Raw genomic sequence first — 14,189 nt, forward strand, 5'->3', positions numbered from 1 at the left:
TAGAGCTGCACCCCTGCCCCTCCTTGTGGAACTCCCACACAGCTGTGCAGACATGGTACATGCTATCTGTGGTCCCTATGGACAGGGAACAGATGAGGTATCAGACCCCAGATCGACCTCAGCAAACCCTGTGAGGTTCAAATACGTGTCACTGATGGACATGAAGCCTGTTCCAGGAAGAACGGCAGGGACAAGCTAGGATGGTGCTACCAAAACTCTCTGACATAAAAAATTACTGTAGCTGTTTTTTTTCTTTCTTTCTTTCTTTCTGATCTGTCACAAAACTACTGTATTTTGTAAAATACAATGAAAGCAAATTATTAGAAAAATATTGAATAAAAGCAAAGCATGCAACAAGCTCAAAACTTGTATTATTAGATTTGACAGACAAAATTACTCCATTAAATTGCAATTTCTGCACTTATTTCATTGTGTATCAGTGGTAGCCGGTCTGTAGATCATGCTCTGAGGAGCACGAGCTGGGGTCAATTAGTGGCAGCCACTGCACTTTCGAAGTAGCCGGTGATTAAAACCCACAGGCATTTAAGACCCAGGCTGTGGTCCCTGCTGGCTCTCCAGTCTCCTGGAAGCAAGTTTTGATTCAGTTGGTTTCCCAAACATCAACCTTCAGTGGGTCCCAGCACCAGCTCTGAATTCCCTTGGTGTTCCTGCCATTCCCTCGGCCTGGGATGCCCTCTTCGTGACTTGGCATATCCAGGCCTAACCGTTCTCTGAAGCCCAACTGCAGTGCCACCTGCCCCACTCTTTGATCATCCTGGATGGAAGTATGATGATTCCCAAGAGGTCTCCCACCTGCAATCTTCCCGGGACCTCTCTGGAGTCATCATACTTCTCCTCTTGCACACCTCACTCCCTGCCTGGCGCTGGGGTCACTGATGCCCGTGTTCTACCTTCCCTGTGAGAGTCTAAAGTACTTGGGGGTGGATTTATTTCCACTTGTTCCTTGCAGCCTTCGTAACAGCTGGCACATGGCTGCCCAGTAAAGCTGACTTTTCTCAATGCTGGAAAACAGCAGAACCCACTCCCTGAGTCTGCATGGAGCAGGCCGGGCAGAGGTAAACAGCTATTTGTCTGCTCTTCCTACCTCGGGTGCCAGGAAGGTGAAGGCCCTGATGGACCAGGGAAATCCCAACAGCATGAAGGAAAAATGGTTGGTTGCTAAGTGGTCCCTTTTGAAGGGCTCTGTGTCGCTCCTCCTTGTCTCTGTCAGGCAGGACAGTTCCTTTCAACCCTTGTATTGCCCAGTGATCCAGAGAGAGAGAGAGAGAGAGAGAGAGCTTTGAGAGAGGGATGAGGAGCTTGCCTGCTGGGGTTGGAAAATCTTGCCACTGCAAGAATTCCGATAACTTTGGATTGGGTGTAGCTGTTTTCCCCTCGTGCTCCCCAGTGTGGTGAGCTGAAGGGGGTGGAAAAAGCACTCCGTGAGGGTTTTTTTCCATTTAGGAGGCCTAAGCTGCAGAAGTAATTCAGAAATGAGGGTCTGCTGCACATAGAGCTTCCAACTCACATCTTCCTGAACTTTGGAAAACCTCTTCTGTCCCAGAAATGCCCAGGATAAAAGGGACAGTATTTATAATCGTGGTAAATAGACAAAACAAAATTTACCATCTCAACTGTTTTTAAGTGCACAGCTGTGCAACCGATCTCTCGTTCTCTTTTCATCTTCCAACCTTGAAACTATAACCATTAAGCAATTCTCCACTCCCCCTGCTCGAGCTCCTGGCAGCCACCACTCTACTTTATGTCTCTATAAATTTGACTACTCTAGGTACCTCCTATAATCATACCATGTTTGTCTTTTTGTTACTGGCTTATTTCACTTCGTATAATGTCCTCAGGTTTCATCTATGTTGTAACATGTGTCAGGATTTCCTTCTTTTTTAAGGCTGAATAACATTCTATTTTATGAATAGACTATGCTTTGTTTATCCACTCATCTAGCTTTTGTTTATTGTGGAAAATGCTGCTAGGAACATGGGTGTGCAAATAGCTCTTTGAGATCTTGCCTTCAGTTTTTTTTAGTATATACTTAGAAGTGGACTTGCTGGATCAGATGGTAATTCTATTTTTAATTTCTGAGGAACTATCATATTATTTCCCATAACAGCTGTACTATTTTACATTCCCACCAATAGTGCAGAGGGCTTTCAATTTCTCCACATCTTTGCCAGTAATTATTGTTTTCTGGGGGTCTTTTTTGGGAGGTGTTGTTTTGTTTCAGGGGTATTTTTATAGGAGCCAATCTAATGGGTGTGAGGTGGTATCTCACTGTAGTTTTGATTTGTATTTCCCTAATGATGACTGATGCTGAGCATCTTTTCATGTGCTTCATGGCCATTGCTGTATCTTCTTTGGATTAATGTCTATTCAAGTCCTTTGCCTACTTTTTAATAGGGTTGTTGGTTTCTGGATGGGGGTTTTTTCAGTTGTAGGGATTCTTTATACATTCTGGATATGAATCCCTTATCAAATACATGATTTGTAAATTCTATTTCATGGGTTGCCTTTCAGCTCTGTTGATTGCATTCTTTGATGCACAGAAGTTTTTCATTTTGATGTGGTCTAATTTATCTTTTTTTTTTTTCTTACGGTTCCTGAAAGGAACAGTATTTTAAGCCAATGTCAATACTATGGTTCTTCTCCAGATACCATTAAGTGATAGTTAAAACTCCACACCAGTGAATACAATGTGCATCCCAGTATCTCAGACCAGCCCTGTGAACAGGCATGGGCCAGCTTAAACGAACCCTTTCTTTCTGTTACTTTCTGTGTCCGACTTTATGTATGAGGTTATCAGAAATCCTTTCTTTGCAGGCCCATGTTAAATTTAGGATTTTTTGTTGTTATTGTTAATCCTCGCCCGAGGATATTTTTTCCATTGATTTTTAGAGAGAGTGAAAGGCAGGGAAGGAAGGGGAGAGAGAGAAAGAGAGAGAGAAACATTGATGTGAGAAGGACACATTGATTGGTTGCCTCCCGCACACTCCTTGACCAGGACGGGAGATGGAACCTGCAACCCAGGTAGTGCCCTTGACCGGCAATTGAACCTATGACCCTTCGGTGCACGGGCTGATGCTCTAACCACTGATCACACCAGCCAGGGCAGGATTTTATTTTTAGCTTCATTGTTTTGTTGGTGCTGGTTGGGTTTTGTTTTGATGCTGGTGGTGTGTTTTTTCCAGCCTTCTGAGTATGTTTTTTCAAGTTCTACACAAGGAATCTTGAAGAGTTAAGAACCACATAAAAGAACCAAAATGAACCGCTTATTTAGGAGAAAATGTCCCAGTTTTTCTGGCCAGCTCAGATCTTTACTACTTGTACCAGAAGGGATCATTCTAAAAAGTCAATAAATGGTCCCGAGGGGAGTGAGCCAAATGCAGACATTTAACTGTTCAGAAAGATAAGACTTGAAAGCATCTGATGAGAAAGCGCTCAGCGTTCGGGTCCTGGCTCTGGGCTTTATGAGCCCTTGTTCTGATCCACTGTCAGTTGCTGGGTCCTCTGCCAAACAAATACTGGAAAACCAGCTTTTCCCTAATTTCACTGGTATGTCAGCAGCTGCTGGACACCGTCTGTGAAGTCAGACCAACCTTTAACACATTTGAATCTACTGGCATGAATTCACCATTTTCCTCTCAGAATGGAAAAAAAAAAAAAAAAGCTTGTTCATTGATGACACCTTCAACCCAACAGTACCAATAGGAGGTGAGGAAGGAGCACCCCGGCAGGGACAGCAAAGCTACAGGAATGCTGCCCAACCTCTTCACCCTTCAGAGTAACTTTCCTTTCTCCTGGAGGGCCTTACAGAGGCTCTGGTAGGCAAGACTTTGAAGTCCAGCTGTTCCCACCCACCCCTTTCTGAACACAAGTTACTCAGGTACAAGCCCTGTGCAAGGCACAATGCTGAGGGCAATGGCAGTGGTGACAGGGTGACACACAGAACTGGCAGTACACAGGTATAATATTAGCATGAGGTATTCTTTTTTTTTTAATGTGCCTATTCTTTTATTTAAATATATTTTTATTGATTTCAGAGAGAGGAAGGGAGAGGGAGAGAGAGATAGAAACATCAATGATGAGAGAGAATCCATTGACTGGCTGCCTCCTGCATGCCCCCCACCGGGGATCGAGCCCACAACCTGGGCATATGCCCTTCACCAGAATCGAACCTGCAACCCTTCAGTCCACAGGCCAATGATCTATCCACTGAGCCAAACCAGCCAGGGCTAGCATAAGGTATTCTAATGTATAATGTATCTCACAGTGTCTACAAACAGGCTGAAGTGATTAAAGCATCCCAGAAACAAGAGTGATCCATACAAGACAGACTTGGCACCACACGATTTAACATTTTAACATCCCACTGTACATCACATATGGTGGGTGCTTGCAGAAGAGGGGCCTGATTTTGGAGCCGAATTACACACACAGATACTGACACAAACTCAAGCGCACACACCCCAATGCTAACACCTACACACACTGACCCTGACGTACACCCACACCCTGGAAAGAGATGTGCTCCTGGCACACAAGTCCAGGGATACATTTTTTTTTAAGTTTCTCTCCTGAAATAAATAAGAAATGGGCAAAAGCCCAGGGCTTCCTAAAAATGTTTGGTGGCCCATGAAGGCACTTATGACTGAATTTATAGTATGTCATCATCCTTTTGCCCGATTCCAAACAGGTTTTACATGCAGTCCGTAAGAAAAAATGCATGCACCCCAAGTTCCTGGAAAGGCTGAGTTTTTGAAAGAGTAACAGTGTCCATGGGAGGCAGTCCCTGGAATTTCAGGTGAAGGCAACATGGGGTGTTTATCCCAGAATTCCAAGAGCTCTCTGTAGACACACGTTTATTCCTGTAAACAGACGATGGTCTTTCTTTTTATGTACTCTGGCTCATTTTCAGCACAGGTCAAGTTCAAATGCACTGTGCTGCCTGGAAAGCGACTGGGCCGTGAGGAAGTCCAGGTGGTTCTGATTAGGTCTAGAAGCACATGACTCGTCCAATATAGAACCCAATTGATTCCAAAGGTCTGTGCTCCTGTCCTCTCGGTCCAAGTTTTATTCCTGATGGAATGCAACTCCCCAGTTCAAAGGCAAAATCGTTGACTTCTTCCCACCTACCCTCCTCACAAACAAGCCGTAAGAAAGAAGAAGAAGAAAGGCTGGCTCAGAATAGAGGCCCTGGAGGACTGTTTGGACATCACTCACCCTTTGTAAATCAACATTTTAGTGAGCTGAGTGCACATGAATCAGAAACACAAGGGTCACATTTCCTCTGAAATACTTGGAATGGGGATGCAAAATGCACTCCGCGTTTAGCCTAATCCAAAATCAGGAGGCAGGCCAGGCCCTTGTCAAGTCTCCCTTGTCCTGATACTTGGCCCAGCAACCAGGAACCCCAGCTGGTCAAGTCGGAGCTGCAGCTCACAGCCCTGAATTCCTGCGGCAGGCTCCTGACAGCCCAGCCGCCCGAGGGCCCGCCTGCGAGGGGAACCTGCACTGGGCCCCCTAATCGATACCAACCGTGCCAGAGGCGCTGTGATGGGCCTTCCCTGGCAGGCGGAATATGAGGCAAGCGATAATGAGAACAATGAGAGGGTCTGACATGGAAATTTCAGTAGGAAACAAGCAATTACATGAGAACAAACATGCCCCACGCCACTCACAATCATCTGAACACAGAACAGTGATTGTGAAGACGAGAGCAACCAGTGCCGACCCTGAGCGAGTAGTCTGCGCTTTGGCAAAAGAGTCCTCCTGGGGCGGAGCCGTGACCCTCCCTGGGCACGAAGGTGACCTTGTGTGCACGCACGCACACGCGTGTCTGTGCCTTGTGAAACACATGAATTTCATTTGACTTGATTGAAAGCTGGATCCCTTTCCCCTGCAGTTGAAACCACTTCTCCTTAACAAACACATTTCCGTCCACTAGGCGGGGAGGAAACAGTGAGTCAGAAGAGAGGAGAGGATTTTCTCGGGACCTGCTGAAGGTTCGGTGTGAGGCTTGCTGGGAAACGTCCAGACCCAGAGAGAACAGTCCCCAGCGGACTGCTGTGCTCTCCAGCTCAGCACGAGAGGTTGCATGGAAATGAGGAGGGTCTAGGATGCCACGTGTGCTAGGAGCCACACTGAGCGGGACACACCAGCTGTCCTGTCCCATCGTCAAGGTGCACGGCATGGTCAAGCCAGTTCCGAGGGTTTGAAAGGTGAGCTCTTTCTTGCCAGCTCGTGGATAGAAATAAATGCTAGTCTGGGTTCTGTTGCACAACTAAGCGGCGCCTCCCTCGACTCCACCCTGGGATGCCTGCATCATCATTCCAGTCCAGTCCTCATGTCATAGGAGCTGGCAGTCCTGGCACTGCAGTGAGGAGGCAACTGGAGAGAATTGTGAGAGGACGCAGAGCTTACACGAGCTGGTTGGCAAGTCGGGGGCAGAGCTGGGAAGGATTCGTGCTGACATTAATTGCAGTTTACAGGCTGGTGCTCATTTTTCCTCTAGCCATCCACAAGCTGCCTCCTCCTCCTCCTTCCCCTCCTTTACATCCTCTCCTTCTTCTCCCTCTCCTCTGCAGGGGCCCAGGGGCCTTGCCCAGGCCTGGCCCAGGTCAGGACCGGCTTTGCCATGCTGGAGGGATATACTGCTGCTGGAAGTCGCTGCTTCACTGGCCAAGACCAGCAGCCAAATTTAGGTTCCAGATGGCCCGAGCTGCCAGCCTTGGGAGGCAGTGCTGACCCCAGAGGAATCCAGTTAATTCTGCGGATCCCACCCTGGCTGTCCCGGGACCACATTGTGAAATAGGCACTTGGGTTTCGGCCTGTTATGCCTTTATTCCTTCAGATTATGGGCTTCATCTTCTAGGCCAAGAAACAAAATTGCCATGATCTGCATGAACTCTCCAGAGAACTAGACAGCGAAAGGGGAAACTGAGGCCCTGAAACCACCTCCCACCACCAGTCCATCCGCAGGGCCAAACAGTGACAGGCGATTCTGGTGAAAATTAGTAAACAGTGCCACAGAGATGGGATCATGTCCCACACATTTCAGCAGCAAATTCTCGTCCTTTTTTTTTTTTTTTTTTGAGGAAATATAATGTGAAGTTCTGGGTTTCAACTGCTTTTTCTTCAAGTCTTAACATCTATGGAACCTCAAAGAAGCGCTGGCCCAGGACCCCACCTGGCTAGCCAAGGCACAGGCCTCTTGCGTGTGCGTAGTCCGAGAGCCCAGGAGCAGGCACGCCAGGGAAGGGAAGTAAGAACCAATAGGAACCTTTCCTTGGAGCTCACGGATGCCCACAGCAGAGCCAAGCTGAGCCCCACAGACAGAACCATGAGAATTCCAAATCCTTCACCCCGGCTCCCACCCATGAATTCTGGCATCCAGGTGACGGGAAAGTCATCCTAATTAAAGCCACGTGGTGGGCTTTCAGCCGTGGAAAATTGCTGGATCCTTTCTCCTTCCTCCCACCTCCTCTTTCTCTCCTCTTAAGCACACACATGCAACTTTCCCTCCCTTTATTTAAGCAAACAACTCCCTCCATGATTAAGTACAGCCCCTGCTTATCTAAATAGTCCACAGATGTATAAAGACACAGGAGCTTTCTGCTCCTAGTTGGAGCCGGTTCTGGTACCCATCTTCTCCAAGCCTACAAAAGGCAGCCTTCCCCACCTTCGCTGACAGAAATTCCTGACGCCTGTTCCCCCGGTAAATCAGCCTTGCTTGGCAGGCTGTCCTCAATTTATCAAAGAGGTGGGATTTCCCCTCCAAATACTTCGGTTCCCCACCCCCCTTGTCTTGGCCTCTCCCATAACCTGAGCTTGAAACTGCCCAGATGTGAACAAATGGGACATGAAAAGTCCCAATTCTCTTGTCAAAGTCTGATATTATTTTAGCGGTCGAGGTAAAAACCATCAGTTGGTTAACGCCAAGGACCCCTGGTGGTCCAGGACAGGGGGCTGGGGGGAGTTCGGTAAAGGGCACAGACCTGGTTCTAAAAGGAAGGGATCTGTGAGTTTCCAACATAAATGGAGGAAAAAGAACCAACCCTTCTGGCCGTGGACAAGAATGAAATCTAATGGATGGGTTGAGAAGATGAACCCCAGCTTTGGGTTTCTAATCAGGACTCTTCTGTAATGGGCAGTTAGAGACACATGAGCAGAGCGACAACCAATGCAGACGCTCACCAGGACCGAAAGCCCCGGCTGCCAAGCAAGGGGCAAAACTGGGAAAATAAGGATGTTGCTCCCAGGGTAACATTTCCTCCGCTAGCATAACGCTGGTTATGCGGTTTAGGTTTCCTTACCTTTCATATCGCTGGTCATGCAGTTTGGACTTCCTGACCTTTTCCTCCCTAAAGATAATTTCTAGGCCTCAGTTGTATTTCAGCTCCAGGCCCAGAAAAGCAACAAAACCAGACAAGTGATGCAGTGGCTGCCTCATGACCAGCTGCATTGACTAATAATCCCGTGCCCTGGCTCGAACCAATCAGTGAGACCACGACCCTGAAAGAACACACCTGGAGAGCTGATGAATAGTCTATTGAGAACCTCCCCTAAGAGTCCCACCTGCAAGAGAGAGATAAATACCCTCAAAGCAAAGGATCCAGCATACGTTCTCCCCTCCAGGGAGCACACTGGGCCATTTCCTTTCCCCATTTTTTCCCTCCAAGGGTCCCAAAGAGACTTGTAACCAGGGGAGCAATGGGCAGTGGCAGCTCGTCCCAGGCTAACCCGCTGACCCTGTTTCCAAGGCCCTCTCTTCTCTGACTTCCTAGTGAGCCAAAGCAGCCCAGCCTAGGCTCTCCTGTTGCTTCTTCTATGCTCAGCCCTTCCTTGTTTCACTCTCCTCAGTTTGTTGGCCAATAAGTTCTTGCTTGCTTTGCTGCACTTTGTCTCCTGATTGAAATATTTCCTTCAAGAAGATAAGAACCAAGGTCTTATCTCACCAGTAACCCTTCCGCAGTTTGATTTTCTTTCCAACCCAAAACATAGTTAATATTTTGATTCCCTAGGACAGTGGTCGGCAAACTCATTAGTCAACAGAGCCAAATATCAACAGTACAACGATTGAAATTTCTTTTGAGAGCCAAATTTTTTAAACTTAAACTTCTTCTAACGCCACTTCTTCAAAATAGACTCGCCCAGGCCGTGGTATTTTGTGAAAGAGCCACACTCAAGGGTCCAAAGAGCCTCATGTGGCTCATGAGCCGCAGTTTGCTGACCACGGCCCTAGGAGGTGGGCCCTATGTGGGCACTCCGGAAATGGCTTTATTATAACAGGAGAGAGCAATGACACTACTGAGCCTTGGCAGCCCTTCTTTGCTTGCCCCTTAGAGCCTGCAACTCAAAGTGTGCTCTTCAAATGAACCCTGTGGGGTCAGCCTCTCCCCACAGCAGGAGCCCATCCGAAATGCAGACCTCCAGCCCGGCTGGCATGGCTCAGTGGTTGAGCATCGACCTTTGAACCAGGAGGTCACGGTTCAATTCCTGATCAGGGCACATGCCAGGGTTGTGGGCTCAATCCCCAGTGGGGGGGGGGGGGGGGGGCGTGCAGGAGGCAGCTGATCAATGACTTTTTTCTCATCATTAATGTTTCTATCTCTCTCTCCCTCTCCCTTCCTCTCTGAAATCAATAAAAAATATTTTTTTAAAAAGAAAGAAATGCAGAACTCCAGCCCCACCTCAGGCCTATGGAGAGGAATCTGCATTGTAACCAGGTCTCCAGAGGACTCACATGCATATTAAAGTTTGCGAAGCACTCATTGGAGAGCCAGACATACCCAGTGATAAAGGAGTTAGGCTCAATCTCTCCCTCGTGTATCTGACTTCTATTAACTAATACTTAGTAAGAGTAGCTCAGAAAACGTCAGAAAGGGCTGCAGTAATATGAAGTGTGTGGCTAGAGAAAAGGGAAATGCCCCCAAAAAATCTTTCATCCCCAGCCACTTATGTCCTACTAGCATGTTTTACAAAGTAAGACCCAGTGGACTTCAGGCACCTGGATAACCTAGAGCGCTAGTTCTACGTGCAGAGTCCAGGGCCCCATGGCAAACCTAGATAGAACCTAAACATCTGGAGGGTGGGAGCCAGAAATTGCATATTAGCAAGTTCCCCTCGATGATACATACTAAGATTTAAGAATGATTCTCCCTATGTCCTTTGATTACTATTGGATGATGGGTACGGATTTCCCTTTCTTGGGAACAAACATGAAATGTTGGCACCTCTGGATTCATGGTGGGGAGGTGGCATTAGAAGTGAGACCAGCCTAAGTTGGATAATATAGTGACTGGCCCTTCAGCTCTTTCTGCCCCTAAGTAGGCGAGCACCGGTGTGATTCCCTGAAGAGATGTAGTGCTATAGAGATTGAAGGCCAGGCCTCTGTTTGGGTGGGGCCAGCATCTTAAGACACAAGGTTCCAGCACCCCTTGGACACCCCAAACTCCTGGGCAACTTCACTCTTTTGCTGATTTATTTTACAAAAATGCAAACAGCATTGGGAAACCATGGGCCATCCACACCCAGCCTAAGACATTTTCCTTCTTATTAATCACAGGGGAACTGAAAGGAAATGCCAGTATTTGCCTTGGCTGGGCTAGCATATCACTAGTTCACCAGTCAGGTACACTAGATGAGAAAATCTTTCCACACTGGAGTGCAACTTTGGTGGAATTTTTACAATCCCCTACCATGCCTAGAAAATGGTGTCTGTGTTTAGGTGTGGTTTTTTGTGATGGAGTATTTGCTCACTTGTAGGTAAAATTGCCAGCTGTCTGAGGTTTGGAAATGCCTTGTTCATCAGGGATGACATCAACTGAAACTGTCATTGTAATTGCTTACAGAATAAGAAGTTGCACTGAATAGTTCCTTAAGGCAAGAAGCATCTAACCTAATATGAAACAGCATGGGCCTGGTCAGGGCCACACTGTGCGTCCAAAGGGGAAGTTCAGTGGTAAGTCAAGTGTTGTTCCCACAAGACTAGCACTTGGGAGCCCTGGGTTCTAATTCCAGCAACGTCCAAACTCTTACCATGTCTCATCTTAGCTTCTCCATCTGTAAATTAAAATGGTCCCTCTAAGGTCTCAGTGTCTGAGGGGCAAGAGCATCTGAAACCAGAAAAAAACTCAGGCAGGGTTGAAAAATACATTCTTGTAGAGCAAGTATTTGACCTTCTTTCTGATCTGAAACACACACAACCAGGAGAAACACACCTGGGAGTAATTCATGGGAGCAGATGGTAAACGGGGGGTGGGGGTGAGGGCGGCCTGCGGTGCCCCCAGGAGCTTCTTCAGCCCACCCACGCCCAGCTACTCCTTGCAAGTCATGACACTGAGGCCAGAAAACATCACTGAAAAAATCAGGCGTGGGGTCAGTGTGCCGTGGAAGAGGGTGAGTGGTGTACTATTGGGGGAAAGAGTCACAGCTCACATGATCCATCGATAATTGAGTGATTTTAGTCAAGTGAATATTGATACATGGCAGGAAAAGCATGAAAATAAAATGAACACATACGGGAATTACTATTAACATAAGTGATAACATCAAAACATCTGGTAAAAATGCAGTTTAAAAAAACAACACAAATGAAATGGAATGTAAAACATTTTCACAGTATTCAAAGCTTTTGTAAAAGATTTAGACTCTAAAAGAGGAGTGCTACAGGAAGGAACTAGAGGAAACAAATTTTGTCTGTGTCCTATGTATCTGCGGGTGACAGGTCGAAACGGCCAGTACGTTATTCTGTGGGAGTGACCAAAGGTGTGCTTCTAAACAGATCGTCTGAGCCCACCACATCTGTACAGTTACAATAGGGCAACTAGTTAACCTGGAGTCTGAGGAGAAACACAGCCTCTAGGTTTGGGAAAAGGTGATTCTGTAATTTATAGATGCAAATGAAACCGGAGCTCTGATTGGATTCCGCCTTGGTGCTAATTCAGTGGCACTGAGAGCCAAGTGTCCTACCGGATATTCTAAAAGTAAAATGTTCCTGGAATTCTCGCCTCCCTTCCTATCTGCTAAGATAATTACTAATGTTTTTCAAAGATTGAGCTGAGTTCTGCCAATGACCTCACAGGATTCTACCCAGAATGATTATCTGAAACCTGTACAAGCAGGACCTTTGCACTAGCAATAATTACATCACACACACACCTCCTCTTTTGGGAGCCGATGACCAAGCCAATGAGTATGCACATTGGTTTTGTTATGGCCTTTCTTGAGCAAATCAAAGGTTTGGGATAACAATGCGGATTTGGGCCCACAGCCTCCCTTTGCGTCCTGAAATCGCTGTGTTGTACACAGAGCTGGTGGGTGTCTCAAATCCACAGTAAACCTCAAAGTCCTGGGACACTGTGATTGGGGTAAATCCAGCTGCAATTCATATTTCCAATTTACTTTGAACTTTTTCTAAAAATGTCACCTTCTACCTGAGAATTCCCATTTAGAGGGTTGCACAGCATGGCCACCTATTATTCTTCCAAAATTTCTCTGCTGTAACTGCAAATACCCGACACAGACCCCTCTCCCAAGGCCGCTGCCTTGAAATGAGGGTCCTGTTGCATGATGCTCTGTCAAAACGAGCAGACACATCAGATACATACGTTCAGTGAACTCTTGAGCTAATCAACCAAATCTAAAACCCAGATCCACGCACTCATGAAATTGCTCTGAATTTCAGTTGACAATAGGAAAGTAGAATATTTCTAATTAACTAATATATATATACACACATTTTTTAAACTATTCAAAATTACAGGCAAATCATTTAAGATCCCCCCAACACTTTACGATTAAAGTTTGGAGAGAACCAAAAAAAGGTATTAAAATGATGGGAATCCCTAATTGTGAGAGGTTAATTACATCAGGATAACCCTCAGGTAGGTAGCGAAGTTGGCAGGCAGATTTTTCAGTCTGGAGTCTTCGGACGTTAACAGCATGTTCCACTGGTTCTGTGTCCAGCCAGGGCGGCGTGGGCAACACTTGCCGGCCTCTCAGCAGCAGCCACATTGGGTGTAACCACTCGCCCAGGGGGACAACTGCTCAAGTCCTCGAGGTGTTACAGAGAATTAAGAATCAGGCTTGGGGGAGAAATTAGCATTGATTGTTTAGAACTGCTTCCTATACACGGAACAAGAGGAATGAAGTTGCTTAAGTGAACAGGTTTGCACACATCATTTATTAAAACAGAAGGCTTTGAGGAATACCTAGGGAAGTCAGAAAAAACTGCAGAGGTGTGTTGCCTTTGAAACTCTCTCCTTGAGTGGGGAGACACTTGTGGCTTAACTTGCCCTCTGCAGAAATAAAAATAAAAATTGTTAACGCAGGAGCACAGGCAGCCTGGCTGTTCTGAACGTCTTTGACCTGCTGAAAGGAATCCATGTCTTCACAGGAAAGAAAGGAACAGGCAGCACTGAGAGTTTTGAAGAGCGTTGTGTTGGGGCCAGAGCAATCCAGGACTCCTCAGGAGGGAGGACCCACGGCTACGCACCAGCTACATCCACCTCCCACCCAAAATGCCGAGCGATAGCACCGCTCTGCCAGAAAGTAGCCTCAGATGCACAAGAGACCCTGGTCTTCAGCACACCTTTCAAATGCTCAGTGTAGACTTTAAAAAAAAAAAAAAATCCTTGAAAAGTAGGTTTTTTCAGTTGTTCTTAAGAAAATGTGACATGAACAAACAGATGACATTAGAATACTAATCTCTTCACCCAATTACAGTTCACCGGGACTAACAAGTTGCTGGACTGTTCTAAATTTTTCTTTTCTTCTCTTATCCATGCTTTTTAAAAAACCACTAACCAAGGCCTCTGGGGTCTGGAAAGAGTCCTCTCTCTCAGCCGTGGGCCTGGTGCCTCGGTGTTTCCCCTCCTCACACAAAGGCCAGCACGTGCTGCCCTCCCCATGTGTGGGGGTTCGATCCTGACTGAGGCGGATGTCAGCTGTCACTCCCATGGCATCTGAGACTGGCTGATTCGTAGCAAAAGGCAATCCCCGGGGAAGCAGGGCGGACATGGCCTCCCTTTGTTTTCACTGCTACATACTGTGTGCTTTTCTTCCCTGCACCTCCTGCTCCTTGGAACTGATCTGAAGTTGTAAGTGTGGTGGGTGTCCATGTCTGCCTAAAGCAGACAGGAAATTACCCTGGAACCGAAAGCAACATGTCTTCC

This window comes from Cnephaeus nilssonii (genome assembly GCF_951640355.1).
Source record: "Cnephaeus nilssonii genome assembly, chromosome: 8".
NCBI lineage: Eukaryota > Metazoa > Chordata > Mammalia > Chiroptera > Vespertilionidae > Cnephaeus > Cnephaeus nilssonii.